Source organism: Macadamia integrifolia, chromosome 2 (genome assembly GCF_013358625.1).
Source record: "Macadamia integrifolia cultivar HAES 741 chromosome 2, SCU_Mint_v3, whole genome shotgun sequence".
Classification (NCBI taxonomy): Eukaryota; Viridiplantae; Streptophyta; class Magnoliopsida; order Proteales; family Proteaceae; genus Macadamia; species Macadamia integrifolia.
Window position 1 is genome coordinate 11,862,820 of NC_056558.1, and position 12,195 is coordinate 11,875,014.

The 12,195-nt window shown below is 40.0% G+C and overlaps 1 long non-coding RNA gene across 1 annotated transcript; it reads right to left on the reverse strand.

The window, feature by feature from the left end:
- Window positions 1-10,434: 10,434 nt before the first annotated feature.
- Window positions 10,435-10,810, reverse strand: LOC122060381. Its single transcript, XR_006134383.1, has 3 exons — window positions 10,742-10,810; window positions 10,586-10,662; window positions 10,435-10,490 (listed from the first exon to the last, which is right to left on the reverse strand). It is a non-coding gene; the product is annotated as an uncharacterized LOC122060381 (long non-coding RNA).
- Between the last annotated feature and the right edge of the window lie 1,385 nt (window positions 10,811-12,195).

Below are 12,195 nucleotides of genomic sequence, written 5' to 3' on the forward strand. Positions count from 1 at the left end.
AACACATTGATCCTTCAAGTTGGAGAGCGGCAGCCTAATAGAGCGCGCAACATCAAAGCAATGATGAACGAGAGGGGACCGAATAGGAGGTAAAACCCACTGAGAGTTTTGGATGACATCAGACACCTTCAAAGAAGATTTTTTTGGGAACTTATGAATCTAATCCACAAGTCTCTGCGATAGATTTATCTCCTATCTAGATTTCAGACCAAAGTCTAATATCATGCCCATTACCAATAATCCATCGCTCTTTGTTTGAAACAAAATTCCAAACTTTGCGAAAGCCAGGCCAAACAGAAGAGGACTTAAAGTATTGTTTTATATTTCCATTCTTAAAAAATCTAACCTTAAACAGCCTACCCATACCTGAGTTCCCATGCTTGATGTTACATACTTGCTTGCACAATAAGGATTTGTTCATGTCTCGAAGCCGACGAATCCCTAAGCCTCCTTCATCCCTGGGTTTACAGACCTGCTCTCATTTAACTATCACTGCTTTGGAGCTATCCACATCACCAGTCCATATAAAGTTTCGCATCCACCTTTCCATCAAGCTAATAAGAGCATTTGGCCATCAATAAACAGCCAAGTTATGGACAGGCACGCCCATAACCACAGAGCGCACCAGCTGAACTCTTCTAGCCATTGAAAGAAGCTTTCCTTTCCATCCCGCCATGTGCTTCTTGACCTTGTCTAGGGCAAGGAGCAAAAAATTCTTCTTCACTCTGCCTTTAAAAATCTGAACCCCAAGATATTTGGTAGGAAAGTTACAAACCGAGTTTCCCAAAACATCAGAAATATCCCTGATAAGAACATGCCTGATTTTCCCCATGAAAAGCTTGCTTTTATCTAGATTTATATGTTGGCCAGAAAAATCTTGATACTTCCTCAGAAATACATTTAGATTACGAACATATTTAATAGATGCATTCATAAAAATAAATGTCATCTGCAAATAAAAGGTGGACCGGCATTACCTCACCTCTAGGCCCTTTGAGGGGTTTGATTTTCCCATCTCGAATGAGAGCTTGCATCCCTCTACACAAAACCCCCTTTGCTAGAATAAAGAGAATAGGAGACATGGGATCCCCTTGCCTTAAGCCTCACTCTATACTAAAGTATCCCACAGGACCTCCATTCAAAAGAATTGAAATTTTTGAAGAGCTAAAGATCTGATGAATCCAGTTCACCCATTTATTAGAGAATCCAAATCGCTTCAACACTAGCAGCAAAAAATCCCAGGAAATAGTATCGAATGCCTTATGAACATCAATTTTAATTCCCAAACCTCCTCCTTTGGTGGCTGAAAACATAATATTAGCTAGCTCAGAAGCCAAACCAATGTTTGTGTGAATTAATTTCCATTTTTGGAATGCCCCTGCTCTTCTGAAATCAATCTTGGCAACAAAAAAGATATTTTTGAAATAACTTTATATACAAAATTCCCCATGCATAAGGGGGCGAAACTTGTCAAGCGAGATGGCTCCAGCAACTTTTGGAATCAAGGCTAAGAAATTATTATTTAATCCAGGGGGCATTTTTCCTTAGAGAAAGAAATCTCTAACTGCTCTAACAAAATCACAGTCCACCACCTCCCAACATTGCGGAAAAAAATACCCAAGGAAGCCATCAGGCCCAAGTGAGCTATCCGGGTCAAGATCCCAAACAGCCTTCTTGATTTCAACTGGACCCAGAATAGCATCCAAAGAGAGCAAATCAAGCTCATCAACTAAAGCAGGAATGGAGTCAAGCAAATCCGAGTGCTGAGAGATAGGCGAGCTCCTATGAAATGATTGAAAGTAATCTACCATATAGTTCACGATCCCATCTCTGTCACAAATCTTGGACCCGTCAGATTTTTGCAGCAGTTTCATAGTGTTTCTTGCCTTTCTAATCTTAGCATAAAGGTGAAAGAATTTAGAATTCCTATCACCATGCTTCAGCCATGTAATGCGAGATTTGTCTGCCCAAAGCTTTTCATGGTTTTTTAAAGCATTTAAATAGGCTGATTTGGCGTCCACTTCCTTCCCAAATAAATCATCATTCATCCCTGATGTTTCAATTTGGCTCTAAATCCCTGCCAGAGCCTATTTAGTTTTAATCAACTCCACATCAAAATTTGGGAAGGTCTGCCTAGCCCAAGCTCTAATGATAGGCTTAAGCCTCTTAAGCTTATAAGCTAGAATAAAACTAGGCAAACCATATACATTCTAAGACCATGCATCATGAATAAGGTGAATGAAGAAAGAATCTTCAATCCAAAATTTATGCATTTGAAAAGGGAAGTTACATGGCTTAGGGCAAGCCTCAGAGGCAACTAAGATAGGACAGTGATTAAAGAAATCCCACCGGAGCACAGTTTGAGCGTAGTCTTGGAAGTGGTTGAGCCATGCTTCATTGCATAATCCCCTATCCAGAACAGCAGCCACGTTCCCTCTTCTCCTATTATTCGACCAAGTGAACTTAGGACCATCAGAGGGAATTTTAATCAAAGAACAAAAGTCTATCATAGCTTCAAATTCGGCCACCTAACCCAAACTGAAAGCCCTAGACCATGCTTTTCATGGAACGCAAGCATGGCATTGAAGTCCCCAACCATAAGCCACAGGGTAGCCACGACAGGGATGGATGCCAGCTCGAGCCATAACTCCCTTCTCTTCACTCTAAAGTTGATGGCATGAATGACCGATAAGAAAATAGCATTGGCATTCTAGACAACCTTAACAGAAAGTTGTTGCTCTAACTCAGATACAATAGAAGGCCTTGGTAACCCTCTCTTCCACATCATCCAGAGGTTAGGAACCTTATCCTCCCTATTGTTGTGAATAATATTGGCATCAAACCCAATTTTATTAAAAAAATAAAGTAGGGAAAGCAGAAGAGTCAACCATAGGCTCTGCTAAACATATAATGTCAAGATTATGATCTGCAACAATTTTTCTCAAGGCCATATGAGCTACAGCCTTCTTAAACCCCCTCACATTCCAAAAGAATACCTTCATAATCACTTTGACACATTATCCAACCGATCAGACCTTCTGGTCTGCTCAACAATTGACATTGTTTTATCCTTCCTGTGGGTACCTACTATAGAAATTTCCCTCAAGGATGCTCGAATGGAAAAGTCATTGGCACGAGCAATCTCCTCATGATGAAGAATGATCGCCCTTCCCTGGACAGTATTTGGCAATATTATGGTTACTTGGTGCTCAACCTGGATTGGATTTCTAGAAGAAGCATGGTCCAAATTGTTGATGTCTAGGTGGGTATGTGTGCCCTCTAAACCCAAGCCGCCCGACCCGCTTTGGTTTTCATGTTGGGCAGAATCGGTAGAAGATTGGGAGATCATACGGTCTTCAAAATTAGCGCCCCTAATTGCTAAGTCAGCAAGATCATGACGAAGAGGGATAATGATCTCTAGCGAGCCATTTCGAGAAAAATCCCAATCTGGATCCACCTCCCTAAATTGAGAGCGATTTTTTACTCTTAAATTAGAAGGAGATTGAGGGCAAAAATGGGAAGAAGATCCTTCCCGATCTGGTCACTAACTTGGCAAGGCATTGTTTTCTCCACCACCATTCTCCTCCTCCACCACCGGTTGTGAACAAGCACCACCACAGTCAACACCACCCTCATCTGCAAACGCCGCTCTAGGGAGGCCCATCTCTGTGCATGTCACACCCCACTCACACAAAATCGAGCCGGTGACCGAGTTAACTACGGCTAACTCACAAACTTGTCAAGATCAATAATGCAGTAACTATAATACAACATACATCTATTAAACTAAGATAAGACCTGTATTTTTAGCGGAAGACATGTTCATAATAATACCAGTAATTGTTTGATACCCAAATTGAGTCATAGAAGTTATATACATTTAGGCCCGAAGGCATAACATATACACAAAAATATAATAATTTAAGCATCAAGTAGTCAAAAAGAGAGTACATTAAAAGAATAAAAAAGAATCACTCAGGAGTCACTGCTGCCCTGCAGCATAAACCTCATACTGCAATTAGCACCGTGCTCGAACTCAACAAGGACCCACTAGTCCTCAAAGGAAAACTCCACAATGGGGCCCGACTCTTGATCTTCAGGTGGGTAATCTGTAAAATCACCTAAAAAGAGTTGTGCACATGGGATGAGTTCGCTAGCCCAGTAAGTGGAAAGGAAGACCACACAAGCAGTCACAATACAAATGCACCTTTATGTATGCAATTCATTTTAATCCTAGTAGCCTAACAACATTACTAGGTCATAGGCTATGTGCTACTCATAACCACAGTGCACGTATGCCCCGGGTACAAGCCGCGAACCCCATCCCGCGATACACCCATAGGATTGTCGGAGAAGGCCCACTGTTGGTACTAGAATTTAAAATGCAAGGCGAAACCTAGTAAATTTAAATGATAGAAAATAAATGGGTGACTCCACCCGAAATAAAACAGTACGATTAGCCCTCTGAATATATCACTAGGGTTACCGATTGTCCTAGCGATCAGTGGTGCATACTTTTAACCGTTGCAGGAGTTCGACAACCGCAACCCAATGCTTCCCCCCAATCGTCCCCCAACACGTAAAACCCTGTTGGGAAGGCTCGTAGCACAAAGGGGTAAATCAAATCCTAACCGTATGCCTCTATATGAGCATAGTACAATTATACAATGGCATCGCGTCCCATTCCACGAGCCACCATACACTCGTTTCTAAGTCGACTACCGCATCTAATCTAGCATATACATCATGTCCAAAAGAAATTCCTCCATCACATACATCAAGACGTAATGAATATTCAAACATAAAACAAAGCATAACATATTATGTGAATGCACATACAATGCGTGATATGGCATACGTGATGCCTAGTCTACACATAAGTGACATGATGACATGGCTAGACTAACACATGTTAAGTGATATATAAACACTCCGAAATTAAATCAAAGTCCACTCCCCACTTACTTGTATATGTACACGGTGCTTGTACCCAGTACATAAGAGATCTGATGTGTTGGTACGCGTATAATGAGTGTAACCTATCATAAACATAATGGTATATCATTTCACTATTTTGGGGTCAAAATCATCACATTTGAACACTAAAATCGGGTTTAGAATCATAAATGGGAGTTACCCATCAAATTTGGACTCATTCTGGGTATTCTGGAAAGACAGGTGGGCATGAGTCAAACAGGTGGGCCCAGTTTTGATGCCCGCCGATTACACCAGAGGCTCAAAAATTGAGTTCTGGGAACTCAGGTGGGCCAAAAACCCAAAGACAGGTGGGCCTGGAACACCCCCAATCTTGAAACGAAATTCTTCCATCATCTTCCCCATCTTCTCTTCGGCTTGGGGGAACTTGTTTGGGGTCGATCCGGTGACTTAAATCACTCATCGAAGGTCAAATCATGTATCCTCAACTTAGATCTAAGATCGAATCAAAAGAAAGAGGGAAATTCTTACCTCTTTCTCAAGAACACCAATGAAACCCCAAATTTCACTTCTTTAGCTCAAGAACTTCAAATACTCTAAATCTTCACCAACACCCCTTCCAAATCCTTCAAAATCATTGTACACACCTTCCATTAGACCTTATATTTGATTATCCAAGTAGGATTAGTAAAATCCAAGTGGGTTCTTTCCCAAAAATCAAAAAGAGGGTTTAAGAAAGGGGTTTTCCTAAGAATCCTTGGAGTATGTACAATACCTACCTCAAATCGAAAATCCCGGTGAGCTAATCATTAGTCTGGGCTTAAAATACCAAGACCCAACTCCCTTGAAGTTCTACGGTCGATTTCCCTTATTCTTTCTTCTTCTTCTTCCTTTTTCCTTTCTTCTTCTTTCTCTCTCTTCTTTACTCTCCCACCGACCAACTATCATTAATGAGGGAGAAGACAATAAATATCTCCCTTTTTTATATCTGGGCCCCCAAAATATCTTTTAGTCATGGGTGGGTACCATCTCAGGTGGGTATTCTAAGGTGGGTATATCTCAGGTGGGTATTCTCAGGTGGGTATATCTCAGGTGGGTATTCTCATTTGTTAGTGCTCCACTTGGGCATCAATGGGAATAAACTCCCACATAATATTAAATTTTGTTGGCACCCACAAATACTAGTACATAGTTTTACTTCTTGTACATGGCCTCGTGGTGCGTGCAAGTGTAAGGCTTGGGTGCACATATTACACTTGGTACCCGCTCGGTCATGTCAAGCCAACCCGAGTTCAAGGTCAATCTTGCCACCATGTTCCATATGGTACTTGCGTCAATTCGCTCTAGTTCAGCCCCTAGTCAATACGGGTAATTAGAACTGGTTTAGAAAGTAGGGTATCATAGTGCAGGTCTGAGGTTCTACATGTTTCCTATCGCGGCATTGATGGATACTGTGACCGACCTTCTTACAATAACCGCATCGACCTAGGCTATCTTCATAGACAATTGTTTGAGAGAAGCAGAAGTGCACATCGGTTCCTGGCTGCTTCCGTTCCACCTGTATTTCTTCAACCCTCTTTTTTCCCACCTCCAATTCAACCATGACCCTGGCATAGCCTCCATGGATGCTGCATGAGTTCTCCGATCAACTGCCATCAGCCTACTAGCTGCCTTTACCATCGTAAGCAGTACATTCTCGTGCCAATACTCTAGAGTAAGTCTGGGAATAGAATCTAGACCATCTTTGTAACAGCCTTCTTATCATTAACATTAAAGTCCATCCTCCACCTCTGGAATCTAATCAATTGAGATCCAACCCGGACTGAATTCCTCTTCCATATGGCCACCATGTCTATCTCCAATTCAAACTGTAAAAGAAAGAAACCCTTCCCCATTGGGGCAAAAACAAATCTTCCCTTCAAAGACCAGGCATCTTTGGCTTCTCGTCTAATGTCATCTATGGAAATATATTTAAAATTCGTTCTCCCAATGAGAGCAAACTTAAAATTTTCAGGATGTTCTTCATAAGCCTCTTGCGGGATGATTATAGTTGTCAGGGATCCTACCTGAATAGGATTAGACAGATCGTCAATTACGGGAAGAGCTCCTCCCACAATCGTAGAATAAGAGACTTTCTCCTTGGGGGAAAGTGGAGCAGTATCAAAAGAAGGATCTGAACTTGCCCCTAATCCCACAGGCATTTGCTCTGTGGCTTCAAAAAATCTATGAAAAGAGATTGTCTTCCTCGATATGGTGGGCGACCACCATGACCATTGCCGAGATCCATTGCACTCACCTTAGACATCTCCCTCTCTCCTGAATCAGTTGGGCTCACACCTCTCCTCTAGCTACCTAATCAGTTAATCCGACTTGGTGGCCACTTCAATGGGCTTTTCAGTTTTGAATTTTCATAGGATTTATTGTTCGTGGTGGCCATTGCATCGTCTGCAAGTCAAGGGCCGGAAGGGAAGTGACGTAGTTCTGAGTTTGATTCTTCTTATTTTCTTGGGATTTTGGAGTCACTCGCATGAGATGTTTAGTGCTCTTCAGTGCTTTCAGTGAAAGTTGAATGGTTCTCACTCAACCTCGGTAATACCTGATCCATGCGGGGCTGATTTAGAATTGAAAGTGAGGGTATAAATCGAATTATTTATTAAATGAAATCAAAATCCAACCATTTATTAAACGGTTATATGATTTCTAAACGGTTTATAGAAGCTGCACCAAAAAACCTACTCTCATACAAAAATTCATAAATAATTATTTAATAATAAACTATTTTTAAAAATAAAAAAAAATTGCATAAAAAATTATTTAATATAAATTTACTCCATTTTTTTATTTTGAATAAATACTTTTAGAAAAAATTACAAACAATTTCATCAATGTAGAGTGTGGCCATGAAGATATCAAAGATTTGATAAAATGTTATTCATTTAATCTATAAATCAAAATTTTTTTTGGTGAATGAGTAATATATTATGGCAGGGAAAAGAATACTCCCTAGTCGTGTAGCCCTTGCTCTAGCACAGGAGCCAACGAGGGAGTGCATATGGGCATCAGCAAGGGATGGTTTTGTTGGGTTTCACAGGGGTGTGGGCAAGGTCATGCTGCAATGGGTGGAATTTTTTGTAATTCAGATGTACTTTCTGAGAGATGCTTTTATCAACATTTAGGAGTTCAAACAAATTTTTTTGCAGAATTCAAGGTCTTTTCCAGTGGAATCCAGTATGCCAAAGAAAAAGGTTATGAACATTTATGGATCGAAAGTGATTCCAAAGCTATGGTTATTAGTGCTATCAAGGAATCCATCCCATGGATTTTTTGCAGCAATGGAATCATCACATGCCATTTTTAGCTTCGATTCATTGGAGAATTTCTCATTGTTATGGAGAAGGGAATGTTGTAGCTGATGTTCTAGCAAAAGGGAGCTACACTTCAAGCATCAAAATTTTGGGTTGACTACCCCTCTTTTATTACTCATGAAATTTATTGGGATTGTAATGATAAACCACACTATTGTTTTGATTCATGACAAGTATTTATCTCTGTATTTGTTTTGACTTTGTTTGAGGAATTTGCTGATGACCATGCCGAAGGTAGATCCTCAAAGCAAAGTAGCATAATCTTTAGTTTTGCCAATGGCAATGCCGATGGTGAAATTGAAGTTTTTATGTAGGTCATGTATTTTGGTCTAGGAATGCCTAGATGGTAATCATGTAAATTCTATATTCTTCTATATACTTTTGCCGATATTTAGCGGGAAAAAAAAGGGGTGGGGCGTCATCTGTGTCTAGAAACAAGGACCATGCAACTATAGAGCATTCATTTTCCCTATATTAAATCCCGAAATAAAAGGAAAGCTAGGGAACAAACTACGAATTAGCAACAACAAAATGAAAGCTAAAAAAAATAGCATCAACAGAAAGAACACAAAGAAAGGACTAACCAAGCCCATGCTCACCAAGAGATTTTGAGTTCGAGTCTCCTGACTGTTATCTACATCCCCTCCCTACCCATCAAAAAAAAAAAAAAAAACCACTCCAAAATAAAACAAACCCAAAAGGCCCAAAAGCACGAACAAGTCTAGATCCTCACACTAGAGCCCACCAAAGCTACACAAAGGAAGGGGAAGCTAGGAAATGGGAGTGCGGAGGGTAGGTGGGGAGGGAAGTTAATCAATTTAAAAGGTTTAAATGGTTAAACTCAAAATCGAATCATTAATTTATTCAACGGTTTCAATGTTTAAACAAAAATTGAATCATTTATTAACGATTTCACGATTCTATTGTTAACGATCCCGATTTGATTTTGACACTCTTAGATAAGTGGTCTTCTATATTATCCACATTAAATTTAGTTCTACAACTCATTCGTATTCAAGCTACCCATCATTTAGTAGAACTTCTTCTCTTAGGAATCCAATTCATTTTTTTCCTCCATGTTCTAGAATGTCGACCTTTCAATAATATTAAATTTAAAATAAATTTTACCACGTGCATGTGAGATTTGTTTGAGCTGGTACTAAACAAATTAATTAATAAACATTTAATTGAAATACATATATTTTTTTCCCCATCAGATCATACTCTATCCTATTCTATGGGGGAAGGGGGAGATGTGTACCAGGAGGTCTTAGGTACCCAAGACCTTCTAGTAGCAAGGGGCTTCCATTGCACCACGTGCTGCGAAGTGCGCTCAAGACTTAAAATACTTTAGTATGACCAAATTTTTGTTTTAATGTAATATCAATATGTATGTAAATATCTACCAACATATTTTCCTCTTTTTATTTTAGGGTAATTTACAATGCCACCCCCTGGAGAATGCCAATATTAGAGGGACACCCCCTCTCTTTCACCAAATTGGACTCGGACCCCCTACCGTCAGTCAACGTTACATGATGCTTTGAAATGACGTTTTTGCCCTCATGAGTAAAAACTGATAAATTAGATATTTTTCATTATCCCAAAAATACCCCTCCTTATCCTTGGACAACAAAACCAAGGTTATCGCATTTTTGATCTCCTGTAGCTTCCTATTGGTCGTCTCCGAGTGGATGACACGCTTCCCTGCAACAAAGCACGTAATGACGAAAGCGTCTTTTAGCCCTTCTGCAAAGAACAGTTTCTGTGGACATTTCCAAAACCAGCGCAATTTCAGAGCATTTCACCTAGTCTTCGGTTGCCTGTGCCTTCAACAAATCCCTCCTGCGCCATTTTTTCGATCAGCTTTTTCACTATAGCTTGGTTAGCTTCTCCTTCTAGCTTGCTCTGAAGCTTCGGTACTGTAACATATTCCATCGGCAGAGCATGATACAAAGCTTGCAATCAAATTGGAACCCTCAAAGTAAACAAGCGTGGGAAGGGAAAAATTAGAGAAGTTAAAAAGGGTTCCCCGGGGTGGGAGCCAGGGAAAAGTGGAGAGTCGGGAGACTGAAAGTTCACCTTCATGTACATGTAGTCATCTTTGCTACTCTTGGGAACATCATCACCAAGTGGAATTTCTTGAGCCTCCTTTTCTTCTCTAACGGCAGCAAACTCAGAGTCGAGATTCTGAAATCAGTGTTGTTAATGAAGTGATGAAATATGAGGAGAGGAATGAGGATAGAACGTTGATATAACTATTCCTGGAAATTGAGTTAACAAACCTTTAGCTTATTAATGGTGAAATTGTCCCTTCCGGCCCTTGATAGAACACCTTCTTTTACGAGTTTGTCCATGATTTCTGAAAAGCAGTCAAGGGAAGTTTAGACTTATTTTCCTACAACCAGCAGGAGATTACTGTGGAACCCTTCTCCAATTACCTTCAGTCAAAACCTGCAAACCGTGAATTTCCTTCAGTACCGATACAGAAAGGACAAAAGTGCTACCCAGGTGTAATTTGTAACAAAAATGAATTTCCTTGGACAACAAAACCAAGGTTATCGCATCTCTGAAAGCCCTTTTATCTTGCCTCGATTTTGCAGGCAAGAATGTCAGATCATCGGAAGGTTTTAAATCTCAGGTAGCCGTGAATCGCCGCCGCCCTTTCCTTCAACTCAGCTATGTTGGAACCTTAGACAGTGATTTCTTCTCTGGAGAAGAAGATGATGATCGGATTCTTTTCGGGTTGGGTAGTCGCAAACGAATCTCAGGCTCTTAGCCAATTCCTATTCACTCTTACAAATCGAAGTGTTGAGGCTCCATGCTGTCCATCGCCGATGCCGCTACCGCTGCTCTGTACGATCGCCGGTCATCCAAAAATAACGATTTGGGAGAAATGGAAATTAGGTCTTGGAATGGGTAGTTTAGGTACTTTAATTTAATAAGGGTATATTGGTATTTAAAATAAAATATAGTTGTTGATATCAATATAAAAGGTATATTCCTTAACGTTGACTGACGGTAGGGGTCCGAGTCCAATTTGGTGAAAGAGAGGGGGTGTCCCTCTAATATTGGCATTCTCCAGGGGGTGGCATTGTAAATTACCATTTATTTTAATATAAATGATTTTTAGCGAAAGTAAGTCATGACATAAATATATTTATGGTGCAACTTGTAAGTTGTAAGTCATTTCTAAGAATCTCAACAAACTATGATGCTGCGTATGCTGCTTTCTTTGCAGCCATCTATATTGCCAAAGAGCTGTGTTTGTCTTGGATTGAAGTGGAATGTGATTCACATTTAGTTGTTTGGTGTCTGCAAAATAAGATTATCCCTTGGAAGTTTAGACAAAAATGGTTTTCCTTGCTGAGATATTTCAATTGTACGAGATGGAATACTAGTCACTGCTTCAGAGAGGTGAATGTGGTAGCTAATAGCCTTGCTAAGCATGCGTCATAAACAAGAACATTAATATTTTGGAATGAAGCTCATAGATTTATTATTAATGATGTTGATTGGGATGCCACAGAGAGAACCCGGTATAGATTCAAGGTTGGTTTGGTTGATAGACTTCAGATATATTTCATTTTCTTAGTGTTCTTCTCTACTAACGACAGTGCTGAAGGTGGAGTTGAAGATTAGGTTTTGATCTATTTTAGTTCAAGTCTCTTTTTGTTAATGGCAATGCCGAAGATGAAATTAGATCTGATTTTTTGTTTCAATTATGCCCAAATGAGTTTCTCTGTATTTTATTCATTCTTTTTTAATAAAATCTTGCTGACCTTAAGCAAAAATGTAAGTTGTAAGTCTTTGAAGATAACATTAGTCATGCCCACTTCCAAGTGTAGAATCTTGATTATTGGTCAAATGTTCATCCCCTCCCACACCACCCCCC